Source organism: Carcharodon carcharias, chromosome 4 (assembly GCF_017639515.1).
Source record: "Carcharodon carcharias isolate sCarCar2 chromosome 4, sCarCar2.pri, whole genome shotgun sequence".
In the NCBI taxonomy this organism is placed as follows: domain Eukaryota; kingdom Metazoa; phylum Chordata; class Chondrichthyes; order Lamniformes; family Lamnidae; genus Carcharodon; species Carcharodon carcharias.
This window is the reverse complement of record NC_054470.1, coordinates 35,157,274-35,175,874: the sequence shown is the minus strand read 5'-3', so window position 1 is coordinate 35,175,874 and position 18,601 is coordinate 35,157,274.

Genomic DNA, 18,601 nt, shown 5'->3' with positions numbered 1-18,601 from the left:
GTAAAAAATGGTGTAACAGGCCTGATAGTATGCTCCAAGTTTCTTCGCAGATGGACAGGAGGAGAAAGGTCCAACAGGTCCTCCAGACAAACATTGCAAAGGCAGTGGGAACAAATAGCCATTATGGTCAGTGCCAGAAGTCTAGCTCTGAGGATCTGGATGCAATGTTGCAAAAAATTCAATGACCTCAAATGAGTGGTCAAGTTCGGTGAGTGCACCTTCACATACCCATATCCCTACAAATGAACCACTAGCCTAACACACAGTTCCTTCACTTGTGCACCAATAGTCCCTATCAAGCGTGACTCATATCTAGCAGTCATAGCTTCATCACACACTGAGCACCACGCAAGGCTCACATCCAGATCTCAGAACTTGCAACACTGCCAGCTATTCAACTGTGACAAGCACATTACCTGAACGCATTGGGTAGAATTTAATCTAGCCAGGCATTGATAGCAAACCTGGTAACCGGGCCCACTAAACAACATGAGAGGCGGCACATCAGTATGCTGGCAGTGGGAAAACCTCCTGCAATTGGGAAGGGGGGCAGCCAGTGAACACCACCCCCGTGCCTTTGCCTCTGACCCCCTGGCCACCACCGCCCCAATCCTCCAGAAACCTATCTGTAGATTGTATAAATATTTATCTTTAGCTTGCAACACCCTATCTTTGTGCCTGTATCCTTTCAGATACCTGGTCAAACAGTGCCACAGGACTCTGAAGTCTGAGAGGAACAAGAAGCTGATGAAGAAGAAACACTGCCACTCAATCTCACACTCACAGCCATCAGCTCAAATACTGACACTGAGCATGCTTTAGAGGGTAGCAGAGAAGCAGGTGAGCCTCTGAGCACAAGTGTGCTGCAGCTAGGGTGAGTGAAAGGACAGTGCTGGTGTCAGCTCCTCGGGGAGTGAGTTTGTACAAGGGTTCTCCTGCAGGATACTCAAAGAGGAATTCGATGAGATGGCATACAGAAAAAGGCTGATGGGCATGCATAATGAAATGTTTGTTGCCTTTGCAGGCCTGCCAAAAAGCCTGATGTCACTTTAAGAGGCATGCAGGAGTCTGACTCTAATATGACTTGTGTAAAATTTGGAGTCCATCCATTGCAGTGTGGAAATGGAAAGTAGCTTTTTAAAAACGTGCATGATGGTCAATTTCTCAGCTTCCATTGCAACTTTAGCAGAAACCACACAATATCTGAGAGTTGCAGTGGAAGATCAGACTGAGATCATGAAATCTCAGCTTGTTGCCATGCTGGCTCAGCCTGCTGCGATCATGTCTGTGGGTACCAGTGCTCAAACATGCTTTCAGGGTGTCACAACAACAAGCTGTGCTCCAGCAGATTATTAACATTGCTGAAGTGCTGCCCTGGTGAGCGGCAGTGGCTCTGTAGCACACAAACCAGCTGTCCTCGCTCCGGATGACAGCCTTCATGCTCCCAACACTGCCACTCTGCCAGTGTCCCTGCTATTGCCTGTCAGCCAGCCAGCCAGCCTAGACATGCCAAGATGGCACAGTCTGAAGCCAGGCATTCTAGGCCCAGAACTGCTCAAGGGCATCCTGCCCGGCCATCTGCAGTCTCCCCCAGTGAAAACCAGCAGCTTCCACCAGCCATGCTACAGCCACTGCAGCAGCACTGTGTATGAGCAGTAGGTCAGGCAAACGCATTTAAGTAATGCACTAAGGAGAATAGTTGATTTTTGTATGGAATATTAGATGGTTTGTTGGATAAAGTTGTTTTAGAATGTTTGTTTTGTGGTGGCTATTATTTCAGCATTGCAATCAAAAGGATGCTCTGTAACAGAAATATTGTAAGGATTGTTATTATTGTGCAATAGGTTGGGGGTGGTGTTCAGTGCCCACTCAGGGCATAAGCAGATCAGTGAGATACAGGGAGCTTAACGAAGTTACTAGGGCATTAGTGACTAAGTTGACATCAGGAAAAATAGAAAATACTTAAAGCTAAAGACATTATATCTGACTGTGCAAAGCATTCAGAACAAAATAGATGAATTAATAGCACAGACAAAAATTAATGAGTTGATCCAATACAGAGACAAGGTTGCAGAGTGAGGAAGGTTGAGAATTAAATATTTCAGGGTACTTGAATTTTTGAAGAGATCAACAAATGTAAAAGGAGAGTTAGACCTGGCATTAAGGGGCTAGTCATTCAGTTTTGAGATGAAGAGAAATTTCATCACTCAAAGAGTTGTGAATCTTTTAAATTCGCTACCTTGAAGAACAGTGGATGCGCTTTGAACTTATTCAGGACAGAGATTGTTAGATTTTTGAACATTAATTGAATTAATCAATATGGGAATAGTGCAGGAAGGGAGTGTTGATGTAGAAGATCATCTATGATTGAATGACGATGCAGGATAGGGCTGAATGGCCTACTGAAGCTCCTATCTCTTAGATTCCTATGTTCTTAAAGAGTGTCTGTCGCCTCTCCAATGTAGTAGTGAATGGCGAACCAGGAGATATTAAAAATGTCACTTAGTCCATCCTGGAAAGATCCCTGATGAAATTCAGGGCCATAGTTACCTTCACAGCCATTGGCAGCCATGTCCTTGCCTTGGTCTGGGGATCCAGGTCTGGGTGCAAAAGATGGTGGATTTCTGTGAGCACTTCCTTCGAAAAGCACACACATGCATACATTGCTCCTTAGATGATGGTAAGAGCGGAGTTCCTCGATGACCCTTGGTGCACAATGCCTGCTGCTGAGGGCCCTTCTCCCTTGCCTCCTCCTCCCTCTGCGAGTAGCTTGTCCTCTTCTTTGCTGCCTCTGCTCCACCTCCTCTCATGCTGCAACCCAAGGGGAATAATAACTACAGCACCCATGACTAGGAGCAAGTGGTCTGACTAAAACCTTTGTAGTCACAACTAAGAACTTCTCCATGTGTAGCACCACTCCCTGCAGACTTCCCTAATCTTAAACAACTCTGCAAATCAGCAAACACTTCCACAAACTCCAGCAGAGCCAGTGGAAATTAATCAGAAACTAATCTGCAAGCTGCTGATCCCTTTAAATAGCATTAGTCGAATGGACCTTCTTCTTGTTGAACACATGTTTAATAGAGGGCTTTAGGTGGAGCGTAGAGGTCAAAAATGGCAACACCGATGTCAAATCAGTGTTAGACAATGACGGATATTACGATGTACCTATCCTCCATACTTCCAGCAGATGCCTCTAATGCCCACATTAATACCTTCACCAAGATAGCATTCAGTGTGGACACACTGAAAGTATGCACAGGCAGAATTCTATGACCCTGTCATGGGGCCGGGCCGGAAAATGCGGCAAGCTGTTCAAAAGTCCATTGACTTTGGCTGGACCAGAAAAACCTGCCGGCAAGAGGGGCTGGAAAATTCCGCCCCACGAATGGTGCAGATGCCATTTTGGTACCAAAGGACACCAAATGACGGGCATTATGGAACCCAATTTTGTAACATGGGAATTTCCAGGTTAAGAATTGAGCTGTTTCTCATGCATAGTTGGGGATTTTATGGGGTGGCAGTATCCCCATCCACCAGCTGGAAAGTCAGGATTCCACCTCAGCTGCATATGGGAGAATGAATTTTATGCTCTCCTGGCAATTAATTGCCTGCAGTCAGGAGCGGTGGCCAATGCTGATGCTGCAGCTGGCCTGAACCAGCAAAGCTGGAGGCAGCCCTGGAATGAAGATAAGTTGGATCGGGCCTGCTGAGGCCAAGCACGCAGGCGCCAGTGAGTTTGCAGGATGTTGGTGGTCGCAGGTGTTGGTGTTGGCGGGCGGGGGGGGATCATAATTTGAAAATACTGGACATGGTGCCATTTTTTTCCAGTTACAGATGCTTTAATGAAGCTGCAGATGTTTTTCAAGGTTAACGTTACTAGTGCACATTAGGAAGTTTATATAGTCCGTGAAGACATGCTACAATTGTTGATTCTCCAGCCCGTTTACTTAGTATGCCATCTCTTTGTAAGCCATACTAATAATTTTCTTGTCGGTCTCAATTCCTCCTTTTTATTTTCTCAAAAGTTGTATATTTCCACAGTGACATTTACAGGATTCAGAGAAGCTCTCAGAGAAACAAATATTGCACATAATATTTACATAAAGCTTCAATAAACATTCAGTATTAAAATTTATAAAGATCTTTTCAGTCTTGGCACAAGTTGCTGGCACCTAGGTAGAGAGGATCAGAACCACCTCATTGTATGACTGTGGGAGAAAAGACTCCATACATTACATAGCTATGTATTCGTGGAATAACCTGCAAGATGCACATTACAGCTACAAGGAACGCCACTAGAAATAAAATACTTGGAATAAAACTCCAAGCTCTTGAAGTTAGCCATATTCTCCACTCCTAAAGAATTCATGGGAACAACTTAATAAGGAGTAACCATCATTCAAGCGTCTGTTTAAATATTTTCAAAACAACTTCTCAATAAATAGGGATATCAGTTTGAGATGATCTGAACCAGGGCTGGTACTGAATCATTTTCTGTGTAAGAAAAGCATTTCTTATGTTGCTAAACAAAAATGTTGCAACAGTAACTAGTCTGTTTTTCATAAAATTTGAGAACTATAATATGCACTTGGTATTGAAACTAGACATCTAATCTTGATACACAGTTAAGCTGGACCATTATGAATGTGGATGCATTTCAGAAGAACTTCAAAACTGATAGTATGAGCAATAGAACATGTGTGCTACATAATTAATCATTTCTGCTAAGCCTGGAACTATTAAAGTTCATGAAATCAGGAAAGTCTTTGAATTTTAATCTACATTTTGAATGTTTTCTGACAAATTAACATGAATTTTGATATATGTTGGGAGTACATCAGAGAATAGAGGATGTTCAAAAAATTACATTTCTTGTATATGTAGCTGTTGATTATATTAATATGGACTTTTCTGATATACTAGTTGTTCATAATTGGACAACTGGATGCCTGTGTTCCTTGCTGGCCTTCACCTTCAATTTGATCACTTAATGAAATATATTTGCCAGATGTTCTCCAGTCTTGGATTAAGTGCATCCATTTCTTTATTGCTGTTCATTGGAAGTCAAGTTTTTCAAACCTAATGTAGTTTTAATCAAGCACTAAGCTAGATGAACAGGCTGGTTCTAAACCAGAAAGATTAAAACAAGGAGTGACTATCTCAGTACTTTCCTTTCCTTCCAATCAACAGCAAAACCAAAGAAATTGAGGAAAAGCTTTTCATGCAGTGATTGGTTACAAACAGGAATGCACTGTCTGAAAGGGTGCTGGAGCTAGATTCAACCATGACTTTCAAAAGAGAATTGGATAAGTACTTGAAGGGATTCAGGAAAAGGGCAGGGGATTAGGATTCGCTAACTTGCTCTTACAGAGAGCCAGCATGGTCACAAAGGGCTGAATGGCCTCCTTCTGTGTTGTAACAATGCTACAATTCCATGATTCTATTCATCCACACAAAGGGAAATGCTGGTTTGAGTGTAGTCAAGAGAAAAATATGAGGAATTTATCATAAAAGAATTCAGGTTAACTTACCTCCAGTATAAATTTCTCCATAGGAGAGAGTAATTCATTCACAGCGACCATTGCTTTTCTAAGTGGCCTAGAGCTACAGAGGAAGGAAATAGAAAGCTAAGGCAACAGCACCTACATTTTAAAGAGGACCCCTTGGTCAGAAATCTTTGCAAAAGTCAGTTAAATTCTAATTAATGTTGATGTTCTTTAATGTTTAAATGTCTATTTTATTGAATATAAATGCTTAACTCAAACACAGATGAATTCATCAGAGGACATTGTTGAAGGAGGAGCATTAAATTGGTGAAACGTCCTAGTTTCTTGAAGGTATGCAGTGGTGTTAAGGTAATGCCTTTGTGAATAAGTATGGGAAGCAATTACTGGGCTTCCGTTAATAATTAACTGGTTTAGTTCCTTGCTGATCTTAACCTTCCATTGAGCCCAGTCACAGACCTTAATATCTCAGTGAGTTTGTTCAGAGGATACATGGAATGAAATCATCCATGGATTCCCTTCAAGATGCAGGATCCATTGAGTAGCAGTTGCTCTTTGATAATTATGCAAATCACCCCCACCCCAACAGTTTTCCTTTTTTTTGTTCCAGTTTCAAAAACAATGGAAAACTCTGCACTGCATGAACATTCACAATGAGACTAGTGAAGAATGGTCTCTTCTGTGGAACAGACACTGTACAGGAGGAGCCCTATAAACTGATGTATTTTTTAAAGAAAATTGGGACGAGGGGGGAAATCTATTTTGGTTTAGGAAAGAAAGTCCGCTATGAAGTACAGCACTGAAGACCCTTAACTGTTGAGATGCATTATGTTTTAATAATGATCTTTCACAATATTAAAGTTCTGTCGAAGGGTCATGAGGACTCGAAACGTCAACTCTTTTCTTCTCCGCCGATGCTGCCAGACCAGCTGAGTTTTTCCAGGTAATTCTGTTTTTGTTTCACAATATTAAGTTTGGTAACTGCTCCCCACTATTTCACTCAGCACTCAATTGCTGCATTACACAACTGTTACATTCCCCAACCCTTCACCCCAATTCTGAACAAGCAAAGAACAGGTGCAAGGTTTAGTCTTTTTGTCTGAATTAAAAACTCCATACTGTTTAGTGACATTATAGAGTAAATTTTATAAATGTTCTGTCTCAGCACAGAGTGTTATCTGCTGGGAACATATATCATGATTTCAGGTGCAAAAGGTTACCAGGCCCTGTCAAGTCTTCTGACCTCCGTTCCCAGATTCCCAAATACATTTCCAGCAAGTGATGCTCCATGTCAGAAACATAGATCTGGAAAATGTCTCCACACATGTAACTTAAACTGCTTGCAAGATTAACTAATTGCATGCAGCACTTTTTAGAAGTTTTGACATTATAAGTGCAAGTATTACAATTTTAATAAATAGGTTTAATAAATAGTTTTTAACAACAGCGTGGTTTAAATAAGCTGTAATGTTTGATGACTGTATGCCTGCTGTTTCATAACAAAGAGTAGAATTTAAAGATGCAACGAACTGATTATATATTATCACTTTCCTCATCCTTTCTGTTTTGGCCTAAGGTGCCCCATGTACCAGATTTTGACACGTTAAAAACTACAACCATTATCTTTGTGCACTTTGTTCAATTGCCAACAGCCTTTTGACTCCCAATGAAGAGATTGAGTTTCCCAACATCCATCATTCAAAAATGCCAGGATGTTGTGCGACTGTTTGTCAGCAATGGCTAATATTCAGTACGCTGGTTTCTGCAAGGATTCAAATAATTCCCCTAAAGGTACATTTCTGAAGACTACTTTAAACAACAGTGCTTTTGTACTCTGGTTTTTCCTCCTCCATTAAAGCTGTACTTGTTCTCAATGTTGAAAGCACTTTCATGTGTGAACATGTACTGTATCAATTTACTGATTATGCAGGCCTGCTATCATTTTCAACTCAGCTTGAAAAATAAGGATGGTTGCCATAAAATGACACATACCTATTAGAATGTCAAAACTGAACAATGCTTGCTTTGTATGGTGAGATCTTATTACAGTATCGACAATTATATTTAAATGTATTTTGTTCATCATCCAGACCAAAGGTACCATAATAATATGATCAGAAAATAGAGGGAGAACACATGCCACAATCCTTTCAAATAAGACATTAATCCCACCAGCATCTGATTTGGATCTCATTAACTCAAAAATGATGAAAACACAATGTTGTTATAATGTAGGATTTGTTCAAACTACAAAAATCTTTCAGGTGGGTAAAGATTTCTCAGAAGCTTGAACACAAGACCTTTAAACCTAATGATGGGTTTGTGTATGGGTCAGGTGCCTGGTTGACCAAAATAAATCTATTTTTTGGCCAAATATTGTATCCAATGTGTCCTTGGTAAGTTTTTTTATTGTTTTGATGAAGGTTTTCCTCCTTTCTAATCTAGGACACTAACTCATGCTGGGATATGATCCCATAGGTTCCTTCAATTTTTTCCCCATCTCCAAAAGACAATAACTTGCTTGAGGACATAGTTCCATGGTACTGGCTTTTTTTCGGCACCTCATTCAAGTCACCTTTCTCCATTAGTGAGCTGAAAAAGTGAATTTTGACAGGTCATTTAACATAGGGGAGCATCGTATGTTAGCGTGGCTCAGTTGGCAGCAATCTTGACTTTCAGGCAGAAGATTGTGGGTTTGAGCTCCACTTCAAGAATTATACACCATTGCGGAAAGGGGGTTGATTTTTATGAAGCTGGAAGGAGCGGGAAACATGGCGGGACTTAATCAGGTGGGATGCAAAATCCTGATTTTCCAATGGCACATTGAGATGAGGAGATAAAGTGTTGAGCTTCATGCCAGTCTGTGGGGATTCAAATTTTTAATGCATTTTCATGCCATGAATACTCATTAGTGTAGAGCTATTTTTTAATTACATCCTACCTTCAAGACAAAGTCAGTGGTGCACGAGAATCTCAAGACACCCAGTTCATGATTGTTTAGAGGTGGTGTGCACCTGTCAGCTTTGTGCAGTTGTGTGATGTCAGTGATTTTCGTTGTTTAACTCTACGGAGCAAGCAGGAGAGAAGCAGGAGAATGGCAATGTGTATGGAGGTTCGGGAATGGCAAGGGTGAGTCAGTGGTGAGGGGGATGTGGACTGGGATGAGGGAGGAATGGGCATGGAGGAGTGGAAGAGGGTTCCGGGGAGGCAGAGTGTGGGGGCTTGGAGGAGTGGAGTGGGTAGGGCCTGGCATCCTGGGTGTAGTGGGGCGTGGTGGAAACAGTTGATCAAGGTAAGAAAATGAAAGGCCGAAACGGCGGTGTCATTGCTGTACAAATATGTGTTTGCCACATCTCAGGCTGAAAGAACAACACTTGAAGCCACAGATTTAACTTCAAGAACACCATAATTTAACTGCCATGCTGGCTAATTCCCTAACGTGTGCTATCTGACCTTCAGCACCCCCAGGTCAGGCACCCCATACGTAAGTACAGAGTGTACCTCTTAACCAAGTACCATATAGTATCTAATACTCAAGACACACTCACAACCAGCTATCATCATGACAATGTCCATCTTAGGATGTTGGCTGGCAGAGTCCTTATAGGGCTCTGAGTTCACCCACAACATTTCAATTATCCTCACTGAAAGTGATCTTGGACAATGTCCTTTACAATGCATAGAAGGGAGGGCCAGCTAAGCCTGCAAGTTCAGCCATGTCTCACAGAGTAGTGAATACAATACTGGACACTAACATCAACATTCAATAAAGAGTGAACACAAAGACACAACAATGTTTCTTCCACAATAAAGGAAATGTCTCTAACTCCCCTGTAACCTTCAAGGTGTGCCAACCATGAGGTGTGCCAATACATTTAGCTCTCTGATTAAACTAGTCTCAGCAAATAACAATGATGAACATATGAACAAATAGAAATGTAATGTGAAGTATTTACAAGTGAAATTCAATTTTGAAAAACACCCTCACTACTTTTGTGTACTCAAGTCTTATATTAATGGCAGTGGAGTTGGCAAGGAAAGTTTTGGCTGTGACGCTGAGATCCCCATTTGAACAGGAGGCTCTTTTGTACCCACCTGTAGCTGTGGCATTGTTAGCTGACAGCAGCTTTCATCACTGAAAAGTTTCCCCTGCTGCATGATCATACGTGTCTCCCCTGCACACCACCAGCAATTTACATTTTCATTGCAAACATGTGGGAAACGGGAAAAAGCAAGAGAGCGGAAGTGGCGCACACTTCCACTTACACCTTCAGGAACGACACACTGTTGACAAAATTCCTCCCACATCTAAGCTGGTAGCCCAGTGAAGTATTGAAGGAGTGCTGCATTGTCAAAGGTGCCATCTTTGGATGAACCCCTAAGCTGAGGTTCTGTCTGGCTGTTCTAGTGGTTCAGTAGTTCCTGTAACACTGTTTGAAAAAGAGATTCCCTGGCCCATTCTTCCCTCTATCAGCCTTCCCAAAATTATGGCTTGGTCAGCCATGTTATTAATATAGAAACATAGAAACTAGGAGTAGGAGTAGGCCATTCGGCCTTTTAAACCTGCTCCACATTCAACATGATCATGGCTGACCCTCTATCTCAGTAACATATTCCTGCTTTATCTCCAAACCCCTTGATGCCCCTAATATCCAAAAATCTATCAATTTCTTTCTAGAATATACTCAGGGACCTGGCCTCCACAGCCTTCTGTGGTAGAGAATTCCCAGGTTGACCACCACTGAGTGAAGAAATTTTCCTCATCTCAGTCTTAAATGGCCTGCCCCGTATCCTGAGACTGTGGACCCTGGTTCTAGGCTCCCCAACCAGGGTAAATATCCTCCCTGCATCTAGTCTGCTTAGCCCTGTTAGAAGTTTATACGTTTCAATCAGATCCCCACTCATTCTTCTAAACTCTAGTGAATATAGGCCCAGTCGAACCAATCTCTCCTCATATGACAGTCCTGCCATACCTGGTATTAGCTTAGTAAACCTTCGCTGCACTCCCTGTATGGCAAGTATATACTTTCTTAGGTAGGGAGACCAAAACTGCATGCAATACTGCAGGTGTGGTCTCACCAAGGCCCTGTATAACTGCAGTAAGATATCCCTACTTCTGAACTCAAACTCTCTTGCAATGAAGGCCAACATATAATTTGCCTCCCTAATTGGTTGCTGCACCTGCCTGTTTACTTTCATTGACTGGCATACAAGGAACCCAGATCCCTTTATACATCCACATTTCCCAATATATCACTATTTAAATAATACTCTGCCTGTCTGTTTTTCACACCGAAGCACATAATTTCACATTTATCCACGTTATACTGCATCGGTCATGTGTTTGCCCCCACACACAACTTGTCTAAATCACCCTGAAGCCTCCTTGCATCCTCCTCACAACTCACAACCCCACCCAGTTTTGTTCATCAGTAAACTTGGAAATATTGCATTTCGTTCCCTCATCCAAGTCATTTATATATATCGTGAATAGCTGGGGCCCAAGCATTGATCCCTGTGGTACACCACTAGTCACCGCCTGCCACCTGGAAAAGGACCCATTTATTCCCACTCTCTGTTTCCAGTCTGTCAACCAATTCTTCCATGCCAGTATATTACCCACCGGTCCCATGGGCTTTAATTTTGCCCACTAGCCTCCTATGTTGGACCTTGTAAAAAGCCTTCTTGAAATCCAAATACACCATATCCACTGGTTCTCCCTTATCTATTCTACTAGTTACATCCTCAAAAATCTCTAGTAGATTAATTAAACATAATTTCCCTTTCATAAACCCATGCTGACTTTTTCTAATCCCGTTAATCCTTTCCAAGTATTCTGTTACCACGTCTTTTATAATAGACTCTAGCATTTTCCCCACTACTGATGTTAGGCTAACTGGTCTTGTAATACTATTTTTTCTCTCCCTCCTTTTTTAAACAGTGGGATTGCATTTGCCACCCTCCAATCTGTAGGAACTGCCCCAGAGTCTATAGAATTTTGGAAGATGACCTTGTTAGAGTATTGCTGTTTGTGGGAATTTTCTGTGCACAAAATGGCTGCCCATGCAGACAATACAGCTTCAAAGTTGTGAAACACAGTATGATAGTTCTGAGAGTTGTGATAAAGTGCTATGTTAGTGCAAGTTCTTCCTTCCTATCACAACTGAAACTAATCCTATTGTAATGAGCAGAAACTCAAGTTAATTGTTCCTTTTCCAAGCCCAGGGGCACTAAGACTAACTGTAGTACCATTCCATATGCAAATGGGACTTCTGCCAAATTTCCATCAAAGTTACAGCAGTGAACTGGGAAAAGCCCTAAGGAAATTCTGGGCAAGAATTATTCAGCTGCATTGATACCGGGCACTGGCATCATTCAACGTGAAAATCTTGTACTGAGTAGCCACATCACATTCCAATCTTGGCAACTGTTTGTTCACTAAGATAAACTGAGTAGTTAGTTTGGGGATGATGGAGTGCTGCTCCATCTCCAAAGTAGAAACTGTTCAGCAGAGCACTCCAGAAACAAATAACATCATAATGTGGTTTGGAAATCAATATATATATGATATGTGAACGCAATCTCCACCCTGGGCCAGTAAAAATGTGCCAGTAAGTTTAATTGTGTGGACCAAGCCTCACATGGCTGGTGCTCCAATGTCTTCTGAAAATCAGAGCATTTCCGTACTTTTGCAGCCGCGTACACATTTCATCAAACAAACATTGTGCTTTATGTGCTTCTCTATGAGTAGTTGTGCTCGACTTTCCAAAGGAATCTGGACCACCATTGACTCCCAGTTGCACAAACCAAAGACCATGTTGTTTAATGCATTTCCCTCACAGCCCCAATTGTAAAGCTGGTCTCTGTTTTAGTGTGCAGCCCTGCCTGAGACCCACAGAAAACACTGAGCGCTGTCCTCCCAGAGTACGGAGACACCTACTGTGTGCAGACTAACCCTACACCTGAGACACCCACTTGAGCAGACTAACCCTGCACCTGAGACACCCACTGTGAGCAGACTAACCCTGCACCTGAGACACCCACGGTGAGCAGACTAACCCTACACCTGAGACACCCACGGTGAGCAGACTAACCCTGCACCTGAGACACCCACTGTGAGCAGACTAACCCTATACCTGAGACACCCACTGTGAGCAGACTAACCCTGCACCTGAGACACCCACTGTGAGCAGACTAACCCTATAACTGAGACACCCACTGTGAGCAGACTAACCCTACACCTGAGGCACCCACTGTGAGCAGACTAACCCTACACCTGAGACACCCACTGTGAGCAGACTAACCCTATACCTGAGACACCCACGGTGAGCAGACTAATCCTGCAACTGAGACACCCACTGTGAGCAGCCTAACCCTGCACCTGAGACACCCACTGTGAGCAGACTAACCCTGCACCTGAGACACCCACTGTGAGCAGACTAACCTTGCACCTGAGACACCCACTGTGAGCAGACTAACCCTATACCTGAGACACCCACTGTGAGCAGACTAACCCTGCATCTGAGACACTCACTGTGAGCAGACTAACCCTACACCTGAGACACCCACTGTGAGCAGACTAACCCTAGACCTGAGACACCCACTGTGAGCAGACTAATCCTGCACCTGAGACACCCACTGTGAGCAGACTAATCCTGTACCTGAGACACCCACTGTGAGCAGACTAATCCTGTACCTGAGACACCCACTGTGAGCATACTAACCATGCACCTGAGACACCTACTGTGAGCAGACTAACCTTATACCTGAGACACCCACTGTGAGCAGACTAACCCTGCACCTGAGAAACCCACTGTGAGCAGACTAACCCTGCACCTGAGAAACCCACTGTGAGCAGACTAACCCTGCACCTGAGAAACCCACTGTGAGCAGACTAACCCTGCACCTGAGAAACCCACTGTGAGCAGACTAACCCTGCACCTGAGAAACCCACTGTGAGCAGACTAACCCTGCACCTGAGAAACCCACTGTAAACAGACTAACCCTGCACCTGAGACACCCACTGTGAGCAGACTAATCCTGCACCCCCACTAATGGGGCGTCACACCGGCATTGCTGAGAAGCTGCAGCAGCACTGCTGCAGGTCGGCTCTGAATGTTGCACTCACCTCAAAGTCACGAGTGATTGAGGGCAGACAGTTGTACATCATTTATATCTACTGATGTGATAGCTAATTGGGAAGGGGAGTGTGGTTCTGGTGAGTTGCATTTTGCAAGAGCATTCATGACATGGTAATGTATGCAAATAGCTTCCTTGACATGGGTCAGCGGGAAACCCGACCCGCCATCAGTCTGCCCTGAAAGTGGTGAGGGGAAATTTCTGAATTGATTTCCAGCCGGTGGGTTCCCAATTTTTGACCTCTCTCTGAATTCTCTGCTCCTACCCACCATGAAACCAGCCGTTGGCAGGACCAGAAACTTCTGCCCATTGAATCTGACAGACAAGCGCCTTGCTCAAATCAAGTGAACTACCCAGCAAGATGCAACTCTCCAAGTGTTGCAAGAAGTAGTGATAAAAGGATGGCCTGAGAGCAACAAGGACACATTGGTGGTGACAAGGGCATATTGGGCATACTGAATTGACAGCCCAAGATGACATCTTGTACAAAGGAAATAGAGTCACCATCTCTAAGAAGATGAGAGGAGAGATACTGAAGTACATCCATGCAAGGCATAAAGAATTGACTCGAGTCTGAGGAAGGCAAGAGGCTTGCTCTATTGGCCAAACATGAGCAATGAAATTAAAGACCACATTGGCCAGTGCAGTGCTTGTAATGAGTACCAAGCTAAACAAGCTAAAGAGCCATTGATGATGCATAACATCCCAGACAACCCATAGATGAAGCTTGGAGTGGACCTCTTCACTATAGCAGAAACTGATTATCTTGTCACTGTAGACTACTATTCTGACTACTGGGAGGTAGACCAGCTGACTTCAATGACGACAGGAGAGATAGTAGAATGCTTGAAAGCACACTTCAGTCGTTACGGCATTCTGGACATTGTGATGAGTGATAATGGCCCTCAGTTCATGATTTCACAAAGGATTGGGAAATTCAACACTTATACATCGTGTCCACACTATCCCCAGTCAAAAGGAAAGACTGAGGCTGCAATGAAAATCACCAAAGTAATCATCAGGAAATCGAGCAAATCCAGCACAAATGTATACAAAGCAATCCTCGAATGAAGAAACACATCGACTAAAGGCAAGGAGAGTAGTCCAGTCCAAAGACTAATGTCATGCTGCACCAAAATGACTCTTCCAATAGCAAAAAAGCTATTGTAGCCATAAGTAGTAACAGGCACAAGTGAAAAAATCAAGGTGAAATGGCAGAAAACCAAAGTTCATTTTGACAAGACTACCAAGCCATTACCAGAGTTGAGCATTGGAGAGCCAGTCAGGGTACAAACCTTCAACAGTCTCAACAGGAGTCAGACCATGTGGCAACTTGGGACATGTGTAGAGAAGTTGTCACATCAATCGTATGTGATGGAAGTGAACAACCAAATATACCAGCACAACGGCAGGCACTTACCAACAACCAGAGAAGCTGTTCTTTCACTGCAGGTGGCTGATCAGGAAGGTGGAATCCCACCATCTGCATAGAGTAGAGAACGACCATCACTCCCAGAGGTCCATCGGTTCCCAACAACAGCAATAGAACAACAACAACTGTTATCACAGCAACAACAAGTGCCACGGGAACGGCCCTCCCCAGTGAAGGGACATCATCCAGACAAACAGCCAATGACAGTGCACGCACATACCATTAAGAGACATCCATGATTTAATAACTATGTATGCAATGTAGTTTCAGAGACTAATTAGAATAATGAACAATTTGTTAATGTATGAGAACAGTTGTGGTGTTGTGGGTAACCTGGGTAACTCAAAATTATACATGATAGTGCATGAGAAGTTGTCTGCTGTTCACTGAGGAAAAGGGGATGTTTGGGGTTTGAAATGCAATTATTGCCACATGTCCTACTGGCCTGCCATAGTCATGTGACCTCTGCCATGAGGAAATGACTGGGGGCAGCTATGATCCACTCAGTTCAATAAAGACATTACATTTGAAAGACTGTGGCCTTTGAGCTCATAACAGTCATCATGGATAATGGGGCAATGCATTCAGCAGCCTACCTGTAGCTCAGTTGTAGATGTCACAACGTACTAGTAATCATAAACATAAAAGAAAGAGTATGTTGATGCACTAGGGTGGCATGGGTTTTCAAAGTTTAGATTGCAGAATATGTTAGTATTTGATTAAATATTCTTTTTTACTTGGGTAGTCTTATGGTGGGTAGTCTTATTGTAGTGATCTTGTTAACAGTGCGATCACTTGCAGAATAAGTAGCAAGCCTATGCGGATGAAGGTGGAATACTGACATCTCAATGATTGGGTTGGTAAGGATAGGGTAGCTTAGTAGTGGAGAGTTGTGCATTGCTCTCAAATAGAGATGCAGAAGTCCTATTAGGTCTAGAGCTGATGGCTTGTCAAAGACATCATGCTGTTGACCATGAGGGACTCATGGGCCTCCATTGTCCTGGCATCTGCAGGTGAAACCCCACCTGGATGATTCAGGCCTTCCCTCCCGATAACAGGGATCTGACACATCACTTCGCGTGCCTTGGTTTCCACTTCCTTGGCCAGCATTAAATTTGGCCCATCATTCTTGCAGGTATGGTGTCCCTGAGTTATTAGTGGTATTACAGACTACAATTCTACCACCAGGAATTTGGAAATTTAAAAAAATAATCTTACCTTAGCTCCTCTGATGGTTCAGTGGGCAAAAGAATTGCATTCTGTATCATGGAGCATTATAAGCCTAGAAAGGCCCAGATTCAAAATGTTAACTGATCTTGCTGATGATGGGGCATTATAATTTTTCCCCATTGTCTTTGGGAGGGTAAGTAACAGCCACTTCTGATCACTACTGAAAAGTGACCAGATGGATTTTACTTCCACAAATCAGGTGGGCTGCCCTTCCCCCAAGCAAATGTAAAATAGGGCGTGATGATGTTGGGCCAGCAATACGACATCATCGCACCAGTCTCCAAAATTATGGAAGGTGAGTGGGTGCAGAAATCAGCAACCCCCGCCATTTTGAAATCACGAAAAACAAGCTATTGAGCCAATCGTCTGCAGTTCTCATTGCCCACTGTGTTTTTTGGCCGTTGGATCTGAGAAAGCTTGGGAGAGTTTTACAGCAGCTATGACGAACCTTTTATGCTTTTATGGGCCTTCAATAAAACAATAAAGAGACATTCAGAGAGCAGGGGGCCTTTAAACTTGTAGCTGTGACCAACTTCCTGTTCGCTGCATTATCTCTCTGTCGCATGACATCCTGGCCTGCAGTCCCAATTTTGCGGGAGCCTTCCTTTGCACATCTAATTATCCTCCTTCCCACTAATTGGCCACCTGATGCTTGATTGGATGAGCTGAGATGGCAGGATCAAGAGCAAGTGGACCACTCAGTCTCCATTCCGTGCCCCTCATCCTGCTGAAACACTTCCAGCCCACTGCATGTGCTCAATGGGTGAGCCCATCATTTAAAAAAATACACGTACTTAAAAAATAATTTTGGACAAAATAATATCCTGGTATAATGCCAGATTTGGAATTTTAAATGTGGGAAGATTGAGTAGGTTGCAGCTGTGCATTCCCAACCAGCTGCAGCCTTACTCCATTTCCTAGGCAACACATCATACAACAGCATTCCCAACAGATTTAGCAACCAATCTGTCACTGTAGATGACCTGGAAAATAACTGATCCAGCCGGATTAGGATTGCAAAAGAGAAACTTCTCCAAATTGAAATTTTGTTTTAAAAAACGCCTTCAGAGGGTTCTGAACTTGTTGCACTTGTGTTCAAAGGAAGTGGTGACAGAAACCTTTACCAAAGAACAATGGAACTTCTCTAAATGTTCTCTATTTCTCTTTACTCAGTTTCTTACATCAGCACCCCATGACTACACTCTCACACTCCTCTCAGCTATAGTAAGGCCTTCTTGCCCTTACTCTCCATCCCTAGTCTGTATCTGTCAGGTCAACTTCCACCATTTTACATAGGATTATTTCTGCACTTAAAATGTGATTCCAATGCCAAACACATCTTTCAATCAACTTTCCTTCTTTCAGAGTAGCCATTGCCTCCTTAATGTCCTTTTTCACTGTTTCGTCACCCTCACATCTGGCTGTCTCCATTATATTGTGGAGACCAAAAGTAGTTTGGATGACTACTTTGCTAAACAGTTCCATGCTGTCTCCATGTTGCTGTAAACCCCTTTTCCATTCCCAAACTGACCCTTCTGCCTTTAACTGCCTACACTGCTGCAATCAAGCTCAGGGTAAATATTAAGAACGGTATTTCATCTTCCTCCTGTATTTTCTGAAAGTGTTGAACAGAATATTTACTTTACCAATTTTGAACCTAAATTTCCTATCAGTTTCATCCATTCACAGTCCATTCCAATCCTTTGATCATGTATGAATTACTAACCGTACATTTTTATCAATGCCTTTTTGCAACAGTATTTTTCATTTGTCAGTTTGAATAAATTGGTAGCACTTCAAACATTTAATCAAAAAGTTGTAGGCTGTAGAAAGTTGTAGCTTTTTGCAAAGAATATATTATTAAATTAGAACATGCAAAGGAGGAAGGGGAGCTCCAGCTTCTTGTGCTTTTATAACAGCATAAAGCCACCAATCACTCATAAGAAATTGTGTAAACACATTGTAGGTTCATTTATTTATCACCATGCCTCCTGCCAACTCAATATGGCCGGCCATGCTAAGATGGCCACCAATACCCATCTGCGTATGGGCACTGGACATGCATGCACAGAAATCCAATGATGTCACTGCTGGAGCCTGCCCTCTGAAACTCAGAGTGGCAGAAGGGGAAGGGAAGGATTTGCAGATGGAAAACTAAAATCCTTTCCTTGTGGGGTATTTTACTGCCCACCATGTTAGGAGTGTTTCTGAACTCTGCCTCACTATTCCAGTAATGTAAGTGAATTGTAGGTTATTGTGAGTATTACACTATATTCCCTTGTCCAACACTCAT